We start from the raw sequence: 12,531 nt of genomic DNA on the forward strand, positions 1-12,531 counted from the left end.
AATACTGTATGATATCACTTACACGTGGAATCTAAAAAAAAAAAAAAAGACAAAGGAACTTATTTACAAAACAGAAACAACTCACAGACATAGAAAACAAACTTACGGTTACGGCGGGGTAGTAGGGGAAAGGGAGTAGGAAGGGATAAACTGGGAGTTCGACATTTACAGATACTAATATATATAACATAGATAAACAACAAGTATACTGTATAACACAGGGAACTATATTCAATGTCTTGTAGTAACTTATGGTGAAAAAGAATATGAAAATAAATGCATGTATGTTCATGTATGACCGAAGCATTATGCTGTACACCAGAAATTGACACAATGTTGTAAACTGACTATACCTCAATAAAAATACATAAAATAAGTAAATATAAATAAATGCATTGCATAGTGCCTGGCAAATGGTAGAAATTTCCAGAATGTTGGCTCTTGTATAAGGACTTTTCAATCACAAGTGACAGAATCCCAGCTGATTGCTTTGTTAAGCAAAACAAAAAAGGGGGGGGGGATTTATTGGTGTGTATGCATAACCCAAAAGTGCAGCAGTAAGTAGGCTTCAGGCAGAGTGGAATCCAGCAGCTCAATCCATGTCACTAGGGCTCTACTTGTATTTCCATTTCTTATACAATCTTTCTCTACAGCTTTTCTAGGATAAGAATAGCTGCCAACAGCCAGAGTTCAGCTTAACCTCAGAAAAAAGAGCTTCTCTCCAAAATTGGGAAGAGGAACATCTTAGGGAGCACTCTGATTGGTCCAGCACAGCTCATACAACCATCTCTTATCCAATGGCTGTGGCCAGAATGAGATGGTCTGATTGGCGAGGCCTGAGTTGTATTCCCACTCCTGAGCTTGTTGGTTGGGGAGGTGTGTTGGGGGGTGGGGAGGAGGATATTTAGATGTATACAAATCTTGTGGAATGACTTTCTGAGAGGAAAAGGGATGCCTATTTCTTCTATATACTCTGAAGAAATTTAAAAAAAAAAAAAACAGCTGCAAGTGTCTAAAAAAATTGGAGGGCTCATATTTCTAGATGGAAGCAAAACATATATTTCTATTGGATTAATATGCAAACACTATGCATAAGTGTGTAAATTCCCTCAGCTGCCAGACACACAAATGATACCCGCCAGCAGGGATAAGCGAGCTGAAACTTTGCGACCCCTGGTGAGCAGACCCAGTGCTACAGCTATTCTTTGCAAAGCAGGAAGCAAGAAAGTCCACTTGGGTGGGGTCAGGAGAGGTTGGGGGAGGTCAGAAGCTGAGTTTTGTTTTGAGGGTAGACAGTGGTGTGGTAAGAGGAGGGAGGCAGTGACAAGCTTGGTCTAGCAGACCTCCCAGTCCTCTATGCCTCAGAGCCCCTTCTTCAGGGGCCAGGAAGATGCTCGTGTCAGTGCCTATTCCAGACATGCACGGGCAGGGACGTCCTGGAGCCCAAGGAGGAGCCCAGGGTGATGCCGAGCAGCTCGCGATCAGAGCAGCACAGAGGGTCCCAGCGGGAACAGCCTCAGCCGTGACCGCTGGGAGGGTCCCGGCCAGGTGCCTGCACAGCCTCTGCACAGGCTAGCCAGCCTTTCTGAGACGCTGCGAAGCCGCTTCCGTAATGTTCTGTTCCATTTCTTGTCTTGGAAAAAAAAAAGGGAGGTGGGGGATACTGTTTACTTGACATCCTGTAACTGTGGCCTTGAGTAACCAAGCATTTAATGTCAGAGAGCAGGAGGGAGGAAAAGGGAGAGAGCGGGAGACAGAGAGAGAGAGAAAAATAAAGCAAAGGCATAAAATTTGCCATCACCATCGTCATTTTAAATCATTTATCATGTGTTTGTTTGTCAGTGCATATTCTTCTAAATTCAATTTAGGACAGGAGTTAGAGGAGGCCCCAGAGTCAGAGCACCAGTTCATATCCCAGCCTCCTGTAAAATGTAATCACTGTGTGAATTAGACAGAATAAGGGATGTTGAAGTACTGAAGAGCACCCAACATATAGAAACAATCATCCTCATTGGCTTTATGGTATCTTAGTCAGGGATTGCCTTCAAAAAGGTCCCCACCTTCTTGGAGTTTGTATCAACTCAAATATAGAAGCCCATTTTGGAGTTTCTACTTGTAATGATATCTGCTGGGCTGAAAAGGACACTTGGAAAACACATTCTGTGATTGGCTGACTTAGAAGAGGGCCCTCAAGATTCCCACACCCCACACACTCAACTCTATTCATTTTGGATAATCCCCTCCCTTTAAATGTGGGTGAGATTGCATATGATGGGATGTCACTCCATCATTCAGTTATGTTACTAGGCAACAGTGGAAGGATTTTGCAGCTCAATATTTTAACTCCTTGAGATGGAGTTAACTAAAATGGAGATTATCCTGGGTGGGCCTGGCTTAATCAGGCAATCCATTAAAAGAGGTCCTTCCTGAGGTTAGAGAGCTACTCTCCTGCTTGAAGAAGCAAACAGCCATGTTGTGAACTGCCTATGGAGAGGGGCAGCCATTGAGAGCCAAGGGCCTCCATCCTACAACCACAAAGAACTGAACTCTGCCAACAACCTAAATGAACTTGGTACAGGATCTCAAGCCTCAGGAAAGAACACAGCCAGGCTGTCTGGGTTCAGCCTTGATTGCAGCCTTGTGAGACCCTAGGCAGAGGACACAGCTAAGTTGTGGGACTCTTGACCTACAGGAAGTGTGAAAGAAATGTGTGCTATTTGAAGTGACTTAAGTCAGTGGTATTTGTTACACAGCAATAGAAAACTAATACATACTCTATATCTGCTTAAAGCCTTGTTGAATTCTGTTTTAAAATGGGGTGTGCCTGAGTGTGTGTGCGTGTGTTTGAGAGAGTGGGGTGGGGAAGAAAGAGGGAGAGAATAATTTAAAGCATGGCCCCATTATTTTTGGATTATGATTAAAATACAGACTATCATTCGTTCATCAAATATTCACCTAGCACCTACTTACTATATGTAAGTCAACAGACAAGGAACTCAATCAGGATCAGAAACCGAAACTGGAAAACTGCTACTGCTGCTTCCTAAGGTAAGTAAAGGAAAAATGTTTAATGTTGAAATACGTCTCCTTAAACCACTCTTACCAGAGCCTACGCTTGTCAAGGATGAGTTTCTTTGAAATAGTGAATAAATAACAATAATAGTAATAGTAGTAGTGATGATAATAATAGCTAATGTTATTAAGTGTTTAGTATGTGCCACTTTACATGCCTCTTCCCATTCAATCGTCATCATAACACTAAGAGGTAGTAAGTGGTATCTTTATTATGTTTACGTTATAGAGGAAGAGACAGAGGAATAGAAGGTAAATGACTTGCTCATGGACTCACACAGCTGGCAGAAGGCAGAGCCAGAATTAACCCAGCTCTGTCTGGCAGATTCCATGCAAACAAGCTTTTGATGATCACCTACTATCCTGTGGGATCTTAAATGGTCCTTTTTGCTTCTTATCCCCTTCTCCACCCATCTTTCAGAGGACATCTCTCCCTTCTGTTTTTTTTTTCTGAGACAATGGTTGGCTGCTCTTGTCGGTCTCCACAAATTTCCTCCAGAACCAGAAGAAAACTTATAGCTACACGAAAACCACACCCTCAGCATAGCTAGAAGACAGAGAATGCCTAAACTTAAAAATCACTGTAAGTAAAAGAAGAAAAAAAATCCCAGTGAGCAATCTTTCACATTCCTGCTTCACTGCTGCGACGCCCTGCTGTGAGCTGCTGTGAGCTCAGCAGACCTACAGGCACATCTTCCGGGGGAGAAAAAGGGCCAAAGGAAGGGAGAGGCATCCTTTGGCAGTGGGGTGGTCCTGCAAGCCAAAGAGAACTTAAAAAACCAGACTTAGCTCATTATACATTCTTTAGCAAATGGAAGCCCCGGTATCTTGTGGCAGATGCAGATTTCGGCACTCCTCCCCCTCCCCATTTCCCCGTTCACTGCCGTTTTCCCCACCCCCATCATCAAGCAGCTACCAGAAGTCTCTGCTTATTGCCTGGGAAAGGAGGAAACTGCAAAACGGAGGCGGGGGAGTCTCTGATTGGCTTTTGATTCAAAAACCTAGCTATTTGGATTTTCCTTTAGGGAATGGAATAGACGCAAAACTTAAGCAAAGGATTTGGGAGGAAACATTAGGAATAAGATTTCCCCCTCCCCCTGCACCCTCCACCACTTCCCCCAATCCAACCCCAACTAAAAAATACTTTTTTCCAAGCCGGTAGGAAGGGAGATAGTCAGGGAAAATTGATGAAAGCTGAAACATCACTGGGTCCCAGAGGAGGAGTCCTACATCCTATTTTAGGTCTCAGGAGTCCCAGATGGGTGTGCGGTCAGAGTACACCTGCAAGCATTTCCTAGGTAGATCTGACTCTGGACTGGAGGCAAGAGCCCAGAAAAGAAATAGTCTCATAGTGTCTCTAGTTTTATGGTCTCAGAGCAGCAGTCAGGTGACTATTACTTCCAGAAGTCATGATGAAGTTGCCCCGACAGGGTGGAGCAGAGAGGAATGAAGGTTGTCATTCTGGCAAACACTCAAGATAAGTGCCTCCAGGAAAGGTAAGTGGTGGCTCAAACTGGCTGAGGACTGGTCCAGCCCGGTGAATGCCTGCATGGCCAGACAGCATCAAGGGCAAGTTGGCCCCTCGGGATGCTTGGGTCCCATGGAAACCCTCAGAACTCAGGAGAGGGGGAGAGAGGACTATGACGAAGCCTCTGCCTCGTGACTGAATGGGCTCGAGTCTGAAGTGGGGAGACCCAGCGCCTCCTTACCCCAGTCTCCATTGTGAGAGAGGTAGAACATGACTCTGGAGCACTGTTTGGGGAGCCCAGGCAGGGAGGGGCAGGTGGAGCCTGAGAGGGACTTCCCAGGGAGAAGAAAGGCGTCCCACAGCCCGGGGACTCTCAGGCTGACAAGACATCATTAGACCTGCTGCAATAACAACAGACATGATTACCACTCTTCCTCAATGAGACACGGCCAATACCCAACACCCCTTGCCCTGTTTGAATGCCCAGCACTAGACTGGGCATTACTGGAAGCTGAGGAGGGGTGAGGACAAGGAGAAAAGCAGAGGGGAAGAAGACTGAGGTGAAGAACTCTGGGAGTGGGGCCCTTTCCATTTGACCAGCTGGTTCCCAGAGGGTCCTCCGACTCAGGTCCCCAAGGGCTCCAGCCTGCCCACATGCCTGGTAATGCGGACATACAATCACCGTGACGGTAGGGCACGGCTGGTCCTTAGCATCCCCCAGAACAGAGCACCGGCACAGGTTGCCCCATGTGGGGCACTCATCACATTGTCATACCATATGTTTGTTTACATGCCTGCCTTTCCCACCCCAAGGGATGTCTTTTTTTTTTTTTTTTTTTTTAACTTTGTCTCTCCTTATTCTGTAGGACCCAGCTCCTCCTAGGCGGACAGAAGGTATTCAGTGAATAAATCACTTCACAAACGCCTGGCCAACCTCTGGGACATGTCCCCTTCATTACCACATCTGAAATCACGTGGTGAGCTACTTAAGACAACCACTATCAAGAGAAATAACACTGCTCTGCCCTATAAAAAAAACCCACAGATGACGGGGAGGAAGTAACCCCAGTGCAATTTGACAGTAACTGTCCTGCTCTGGGAGATTCATGACTGCAGTCTCCTGAAGCTAGGTGTTTCATGACTTGGCTTTGGCTTCTCCCTCAAGGACCAACAGCACCTGAAAGGAGGGTAACCTAGTGATCCTGGCACCTGGCTACTCAATGTGTGGGCCCTAAACTGGCAGCATCAGCCTCACCTGGGGGCTTACTGGCAATGTAGGATCTCAGGCCCCACCCAGACCTGCTGAAACAGAGTTTGCATTTAACAAGAATACAGATTCAGGTTTGAGTAGCAAGGCCTTTGATTACAGAGAAAGGGTTAGGAGTGGGAAGACCCGTGAGGTGATGAAAAGCACCTTGGGGGACAGGTGTTCATTGCATCTATTAATTTCTTAACTAATCATTATTCAACAGTCAAAGAAAACCAGAGGGACCTACAGTACAATGTGTGACATTTGGTGCCAAAACCAGCCTGCCTGATCCCAGTGTGGCCCATATGAGATTTTTTAGCATAAAAACGTTCATAACTGAACCAGAAGGCCAGTGGGACGTACCCCCCTGCCACTTCCCCACCAAAGCCTTGGCCACTATCCCCTTTTCTTTAGGAGGACTATCTTGACAACCCTCAACCCCCCTGCACCCTCCCCTCCTCAGGAGAAATTGACCATTCCCTACTTTATTTGCAGCACAAAGTAGGAGCTCAATAATTGTGTGCCAAATAATGGAAGTGTTGTGCTTGTAGGCTTGGATCAATTAGTGACTGTAATTGAAGCTGAATGTAATTAATTATATAATTTTGGGCTGTTCAAGTTTAATTCTACTAAAATTACATCATGAGAATGGGGCATGAGGAAGGATTACAGATAGAAGGAGAGGAGCTAAGCTTCTAGGTACAGTGGGTACACAGGAGGTCGATCCCTTGCCAACAATAAAAGATCCACGTGGCTGCACAACTAGGGCATTCTGATCCTGAATCCCATTTGGATACAGAGTCCAAAATCAAGGACTTCACCCCAGTAACAGAGTTACGCAGCAGTGGGCACTCTCAGCAGCGGACTCTGTCCAATTTGGGGACGTTAATCCTTGCCTTGATCCATTTCTACTGCTGCGTGTTTTCCATTATTCATGCCATGTGAATCTCCCTCGACTCCCACACTCAGAGGGCCTTTGAGCTAAAAAGGCTCTTTGGGGATCTTTAGGCCAGTGGTTTTTAGCCCAGTCAGACCTAACGCACCCTTTTTACAACAAATAGTTTGTAATGCCCCCAACGGTCCTGAAATGAAATCCACAGAAACTATAACCTACCTACATTACACATATATAAAACATCTACCTGCATAATTTTTGGAAGTCAGAGTGATACAGGTAGGTTACAATGGTCATTCAAATGCAGGCTCTGCATTGCCATTGGTTTTGTGCTTTCCCAAAGTAGTGAACAATAATTCCTAAAGAAACAAATCATCCCTCAATTCTCATGGTAATGCCATTCCTGGAAAATTCAACAGGTATTAAAACTATGGGGAAAAAATGCTTTGTGTTTACATGTAAAACAGGGTTAGGTTGTAGATTCAGTTCATTCTAAACAAGATTTTTACCCCATGAATATCTTGAGGGACGTTTGGAAAATTCTTTGTGTTGAGTGAAGCTGTGCTGCCCATAGGAAAATGTCTATCATCCTGGCCCCACCCAATCAATGCCAGTAGCAGTCCCCCAGGCATTGTGATAATCAAAAATGTCCCCATACATTTCCAGAAAGTGCCAGGGGGTAGTAGCACCCCCACTGAGAACCACTGATTTAACAGTCTCCTTAATTTGCAGGTGAGAGATCAGAGGATGGGGGTCGAGAAGAGTTGCCCTAAGTGACCAGCTGGTCAGCACCCACCCATCTCTGGACTGTCATTCAAGGATCCCTCCTAGCTCCATGCTGCAGATTCCCAAGCTGAACACAGTGGGAGGAGATCAGGCTCTTGCCCAGAACTCCTTTGGTTCCATGCAGGAACTCATGATGACTCCCCAAAACCCTAGAAGATCAAAGTCCCTGCAGAAGAAAACAGCGATTTGGTGTCAAATAAAGTCCTCTAGGCTAGAGAATGACATCTCAATGCTTTTAAGTTAATCTGCCCAGATGAGCCCAAGATGACTCCTCCCCACCACCAGGAAGCTAGGAATGTTGTCATTGTGGAGAAGTTAATTTGTCCATCCTCCTGTCTTCATTATGAGAGCCCTTATACTATCCCAGGTAAAGACAGGATCCTACTCTGAGGCTCAAAATAGCAATCGGGCATTACATGCCAATACTGCTCAATCAGGAACAGTTGACTTTTGTGCTGTGTTAAGAAGGATTCTGGAACCATATCCCAGCTCAACCCAAGAGCATACAGTGATCAATTTGTGGAGTTTGCATTAACCACAGTAGAGGACAAGTATTTGCTATGTCTGTTTTAGAACCCTAGAGAAATCCAATTTATTTTCCTAGGTCAAAAGCTCATTAGCTTTGCCAGTGACAGCATTTCATGCTATTGGTTTCTCTGTTTAAAATCCAAGGCAAATGCCTCTTTCCTGATGGTTGACACAGTTTAATTGTGACATAAATTGCTTTATTACAAGTGGCAGTGCTAGAGTCTCATCTCAGAATCTCACTCATTCACTAAAAAGGCATGAGTTGGGCATATACTATGTACCAGTCATTGGAAGCGAGGAGATTTAGCAAACATGTCATATTGCATATAAGAGTCAACCTTTTTTAAAAGACAAAAACATTAATTTGAGAAGATACATGCACCCCAATATTCATAGCACCACTATTTACAATAGCCGATACATGGAAGCAACCTAAATGTCCATCAACAGATGAATGGATAAAGATGTGTACACACACACACACACACACACACACACACACACACGATAAAATATTACTCAGCCATGAAAAAGAATGAAATAATGTGATTTGCAGCAATATGGATGAACTTGAGAATATCATACCAAGTGGAGTCAGACAGAGAAACAAATATCATATGATATCATTTATATGTGGACTTTTAAAAAAATGATACAAGTGATCTTATTTACAAAACAGAAATAGACTGACAACATAGAAAGCAAACTTATGATTACCAAAGGGGAAGAGGGGAAGAAGAAATAAGGAGCTTGGGATTAACACATACTATTATATTATATACTTTATATATTATATATATATTATATAATTTATATATATATTTATAAATTTATATATTTATACATTATATAATTTATATATTATACACTATTATATATAAAATAGAGAAACAACAAGGACCTACTGTATAGCACAGGGAACTATATTCAGTATCTTATAATAACCTATAATAGAAAAGAAACTGAAAAAGAATATGTCTACATACATATATATCTGAATCATTTTGCTATATACCTGAAACTAACACATTGTAAATCAACTGTACTTCAATAAAAAAAGAAGAAAGGAAGGAAAGAAAGAAAGGGAGAGAGAAAGAATCACCCTTTTCCAGGGTCCCTAATTCATACAATAATATGCACCACACAAAACTCAACATTAATACCCACCATTTTTCATCTAAAATTGATGTACCCTTAGTTAAGAAATCAAGATGACACAGTGCATAGCAATTGACTGTAATTAATGCCTTGAATATTTTTTGCTAGGACAGCTATATTTTGAGGAAAGTGTCTTTAGACAAAAATGGCTAAATACTGGTTATCTTTAAAGTTAATGAAAGCAAGCAATCTAGAAAAAGACATCCATAAGAATACAAAATAATCATTCAAAAAAGCTGCTTGTTTAATAAATACTTAATAGGAATACAAAATTAAGTTGACTACTCTTGCCTGAATTGGTTTTAAAAATTTACAATGAAAAAAAAAGACAAGAACTAATAGGAAGGTTAAATGGATCTGAAAATACTCAAGAGTACTTAATTTGAGGTAAACTAGTCTTTGGGAGAATTGATCCTTGGGCAAAGAGGTTTTTGGCCATGTGACTGTAGGCAGGTTGGCTTTAGGTGAACTGAACAAGAGCCAGTTTGGTGGGACATGGTGGGAGGCAAGGAGACCAGTGAGGGGACCAGGTCTAAATCAAGATGCTAGTAGCAAAGGAGGGAAAGGAGAGTTGGTGGACACAAGACATACAAGATGGTATCGTTCATGGGGCATTGCTATGAAGGTCAACAAGGGGTAAAGGCTGACTCCCAGCTTTTGGACCTAGGTGACTGCTGGTGGCACCATCCACTGAGACAGTGAGTATAGGCCCCTTGGTCAAAATAAAATTTAGGAAAATACTGGCCCCAAGGAGAAACAAAGAGAAATACAGAGACAGTCTCATTGAAGCTTACTTCCAGGTAGAGCTGCTGACTGGCATCACTGGTCCCCGAGAGTTGTTTAAATCTCTTTCTCTCCTCCCAGACCATAGACTCCCAGTTCACCACTGCTCCCACTTGCAGGAGACTCTCTCCTTACCCAAAGCATATGCTCTTGACAAAGATACCCCAGTTCCTTAAAGGCAAGCATCATGTGTGATTCACCTTGTCTGTCCACTCCTCTCTCCAATAAAAGGGCATTGGAGGAAGGCATGCTACATGCATGAAGTGAGGCATGTGTTCATGGCCATATGATGACCAATCAAAGACCTACTATGGCCTCTGCTACCCTGGTGTCACAGAGCATGCAAGAGACAAAGAAATGTTCCTTGCCCTCTGAGGACTGCACGGGGCAGGTAGACCATTGAGTGTGGATGGTGGGAGTGGAGAGAAATGTCAAGAGAACTGGGAGGAGGAGGAGGAGGCAGATCAACAAGGGCACTGGTCTTGGGAGGCTCCCTACAGAAGGCAGGACTTGAGAGCTGTAACGAGTGTAGAAAGCAGAGGGCTTGGATGTCATGAAAAGCAGAGCGAGGCAGCGTGAACACCAAGAGCAAGGCCATGGAGATGGGGTGAGCTTGGTGTCTACAAAACATCAAGATCAGCCTGTTTAGGAATCTCACTACCCAGACAGGGAGAGAGAGGGGACAGCCCTCATGTGAGCGCTCATCTCACTCAACCAGACGTGTAAAATCAAGAAAAGCAGAAGAGAAAGGAGATTCCAATTACACAGTCCAGTTCCCAAACTCATCCCTGGTTAAACATAGGCTCTGTGAACTGGCCAGCTCAGCTCTGGTCAACAGGGAACACCTCCGTGAGACTGTCTTTATCTTAAATGCTCCTAGGGATGTCTTTTTCCAACTAATACTGTGATTAAAGAGAGAGCTCCTGCCAGCTCTCTGGGGGTAACCTGTGTGCACAGCAACTAGCAGAATCGATATGAGAAATTAAGCCTATTTCAGCCAAATAGCCAAGTTCTAAAAACACAATTAGGAAACAGGCATGACTACTATAAAAATTGTATCCATACAACTGGCATCCAGACAGAACAGCACGGCCTTTGTGTTGGTTATGACTGGAAAACAGCACCAAATCAGTAACCAGTCAGTAGCCCTGACTCTCATCGTCTCAGCACCAGCAATCACAATAATCACAAGGTCTCCATGCCTCCCACCATGTCCCACCAAACTGGCTCTTAATAAAACTTAACTCTGTTTGCTCTTCTTTGGCTCTCTGGAGAGTGTTCAAGTCTGTAATTATTTCTCTATTTTCTATCCCTGTAGACATCTTTGTTATTCTCCTCAAGACTTCCTCTGGGCTCTCCCCATCCTCCAAACATTGGCCAGCACCCTTAAAGATAATAGCTGCAATGATAAGGGCACTTTTGGTTAGAACTCAGATACCCAACTTAAAGTAACCTACACCAAAAAAAAGGAAGGAAGGCAGTTTTATTGGCTCCTATAATTAAAGAGCTAAGGGTGGATCTGGCCTGCAGGAATGGCTGGATCTAGGAGTTCAAAAGAGAGGCAAGCAATATAGCCACTGGAGCTTAGCAACCAGTGGAAAGATAGTCATTCTCCAAAGTCTTAGCTGAAAGTCAAAGGAAGGCCCTTGGAGTCATGACCTCATACTGGAACCAAGGTCTGTGGCCAGAGAGATGGCCATGTAAGCATTTCTGCAAGTACATTGCATATATTATCTAATTTCATCCTCCCAATGACACTATGAGGTAGGTACTATTGTTCCCACTATTCAAATCTAGGAATTGAAGCTCAAAGAGGTTGGGATACTTGCCCAAGGTCACACAGAACACTGAGGACAATAGGATTTGAACTCTGGCCAACTTGAGAGCCCAGGCCCTTAATTACTACCCTATACCTGCTGCCTCTGTGATGGCGGCAGCCACTGTCAGCAGTTGTTTGTAGATACTCTGACATGCATACACTTACATTTGGCACAAAAAGGAGCAAACACCCAGGGGCCAGGGAAGAAGACCTCCCACCTACACACAGGCTTGGAATCTCCAATAAGCAGGTAACAGCCAGAGCCCCTGACCTCTGGCCCCAGTTTCACCCTCTGGGGAACCTGGAAGGACTTCACGTCCCACCCAGTGTCAGCGTTGGAGGGTGGAGCCACTGCACCCTCTGGCCTTCCCCCTCCATTATTACTTACCAAGAGAAAGGACCACCAACCACTTGCATCATTCATGGCGTGGGCAGTCCGTCGTGGGCTTGCAACACTCAGCCACTAGCCCAAGCAAGACTGGTTTCCCCTCTGGGCACTGGGAGGTGGCTGTCAGGGCAGGCCGATGGAGGGCACCAGGCCCACCACTTGGGGTGACGAATGAGAGGGCTCCCTGCCAACCTCCCACTGGTGATTTCCATTTCTAGAACTGCAAAAACACCTGGAAAACAAAATTACTAGTGCCAGGCTGATCTTTTGAGGGGAGGGACTTGATGCTCACACACCTGATGTTACATTCATTTCTTATTGCATTTGTGTGTATGCTGAAAAAGTTAACATTTGATAAATGTAAACATTATAATTAAATGTAGCC

General features: G+C 44.1%; 1 protein-coding gene across 1 annotated transcript in view; it reads right to left on the reverse strand.

Annotated features, from left to right (window-relative positions):
- Window positions 1-12,531, reverse strand: part of NRXN3 (neurexin 3) — a 1,655,134-nt gene that overhangs the window by 1,637,832 nt on the left and 4,771 nt on the right. The window contains exon 2 of the mRNA XM_074365185.1: window positions 11,185-12,378. The gene's annotated coding sequence lies outside the window, so the exon portion shown is untranslated. The remainder of the gene's footprint in view (window positions 1-11,184; window positions 12,379-12,531) is intronic.

This window comes from Camelus bactrianus, chromosome 6, assembly GCF_048773025.1.
Source record: "Camelus bactrianus isolate YW-2024 breed Bactrian camel chromosome 6, ASM4877302v1, whole genome shotgun sequence".
NCBI lineage: Eukaryota > Metazoa > Chordata > Mammalia > Artiodactyla > Camelidae > Camelus > Camelus bactrianus.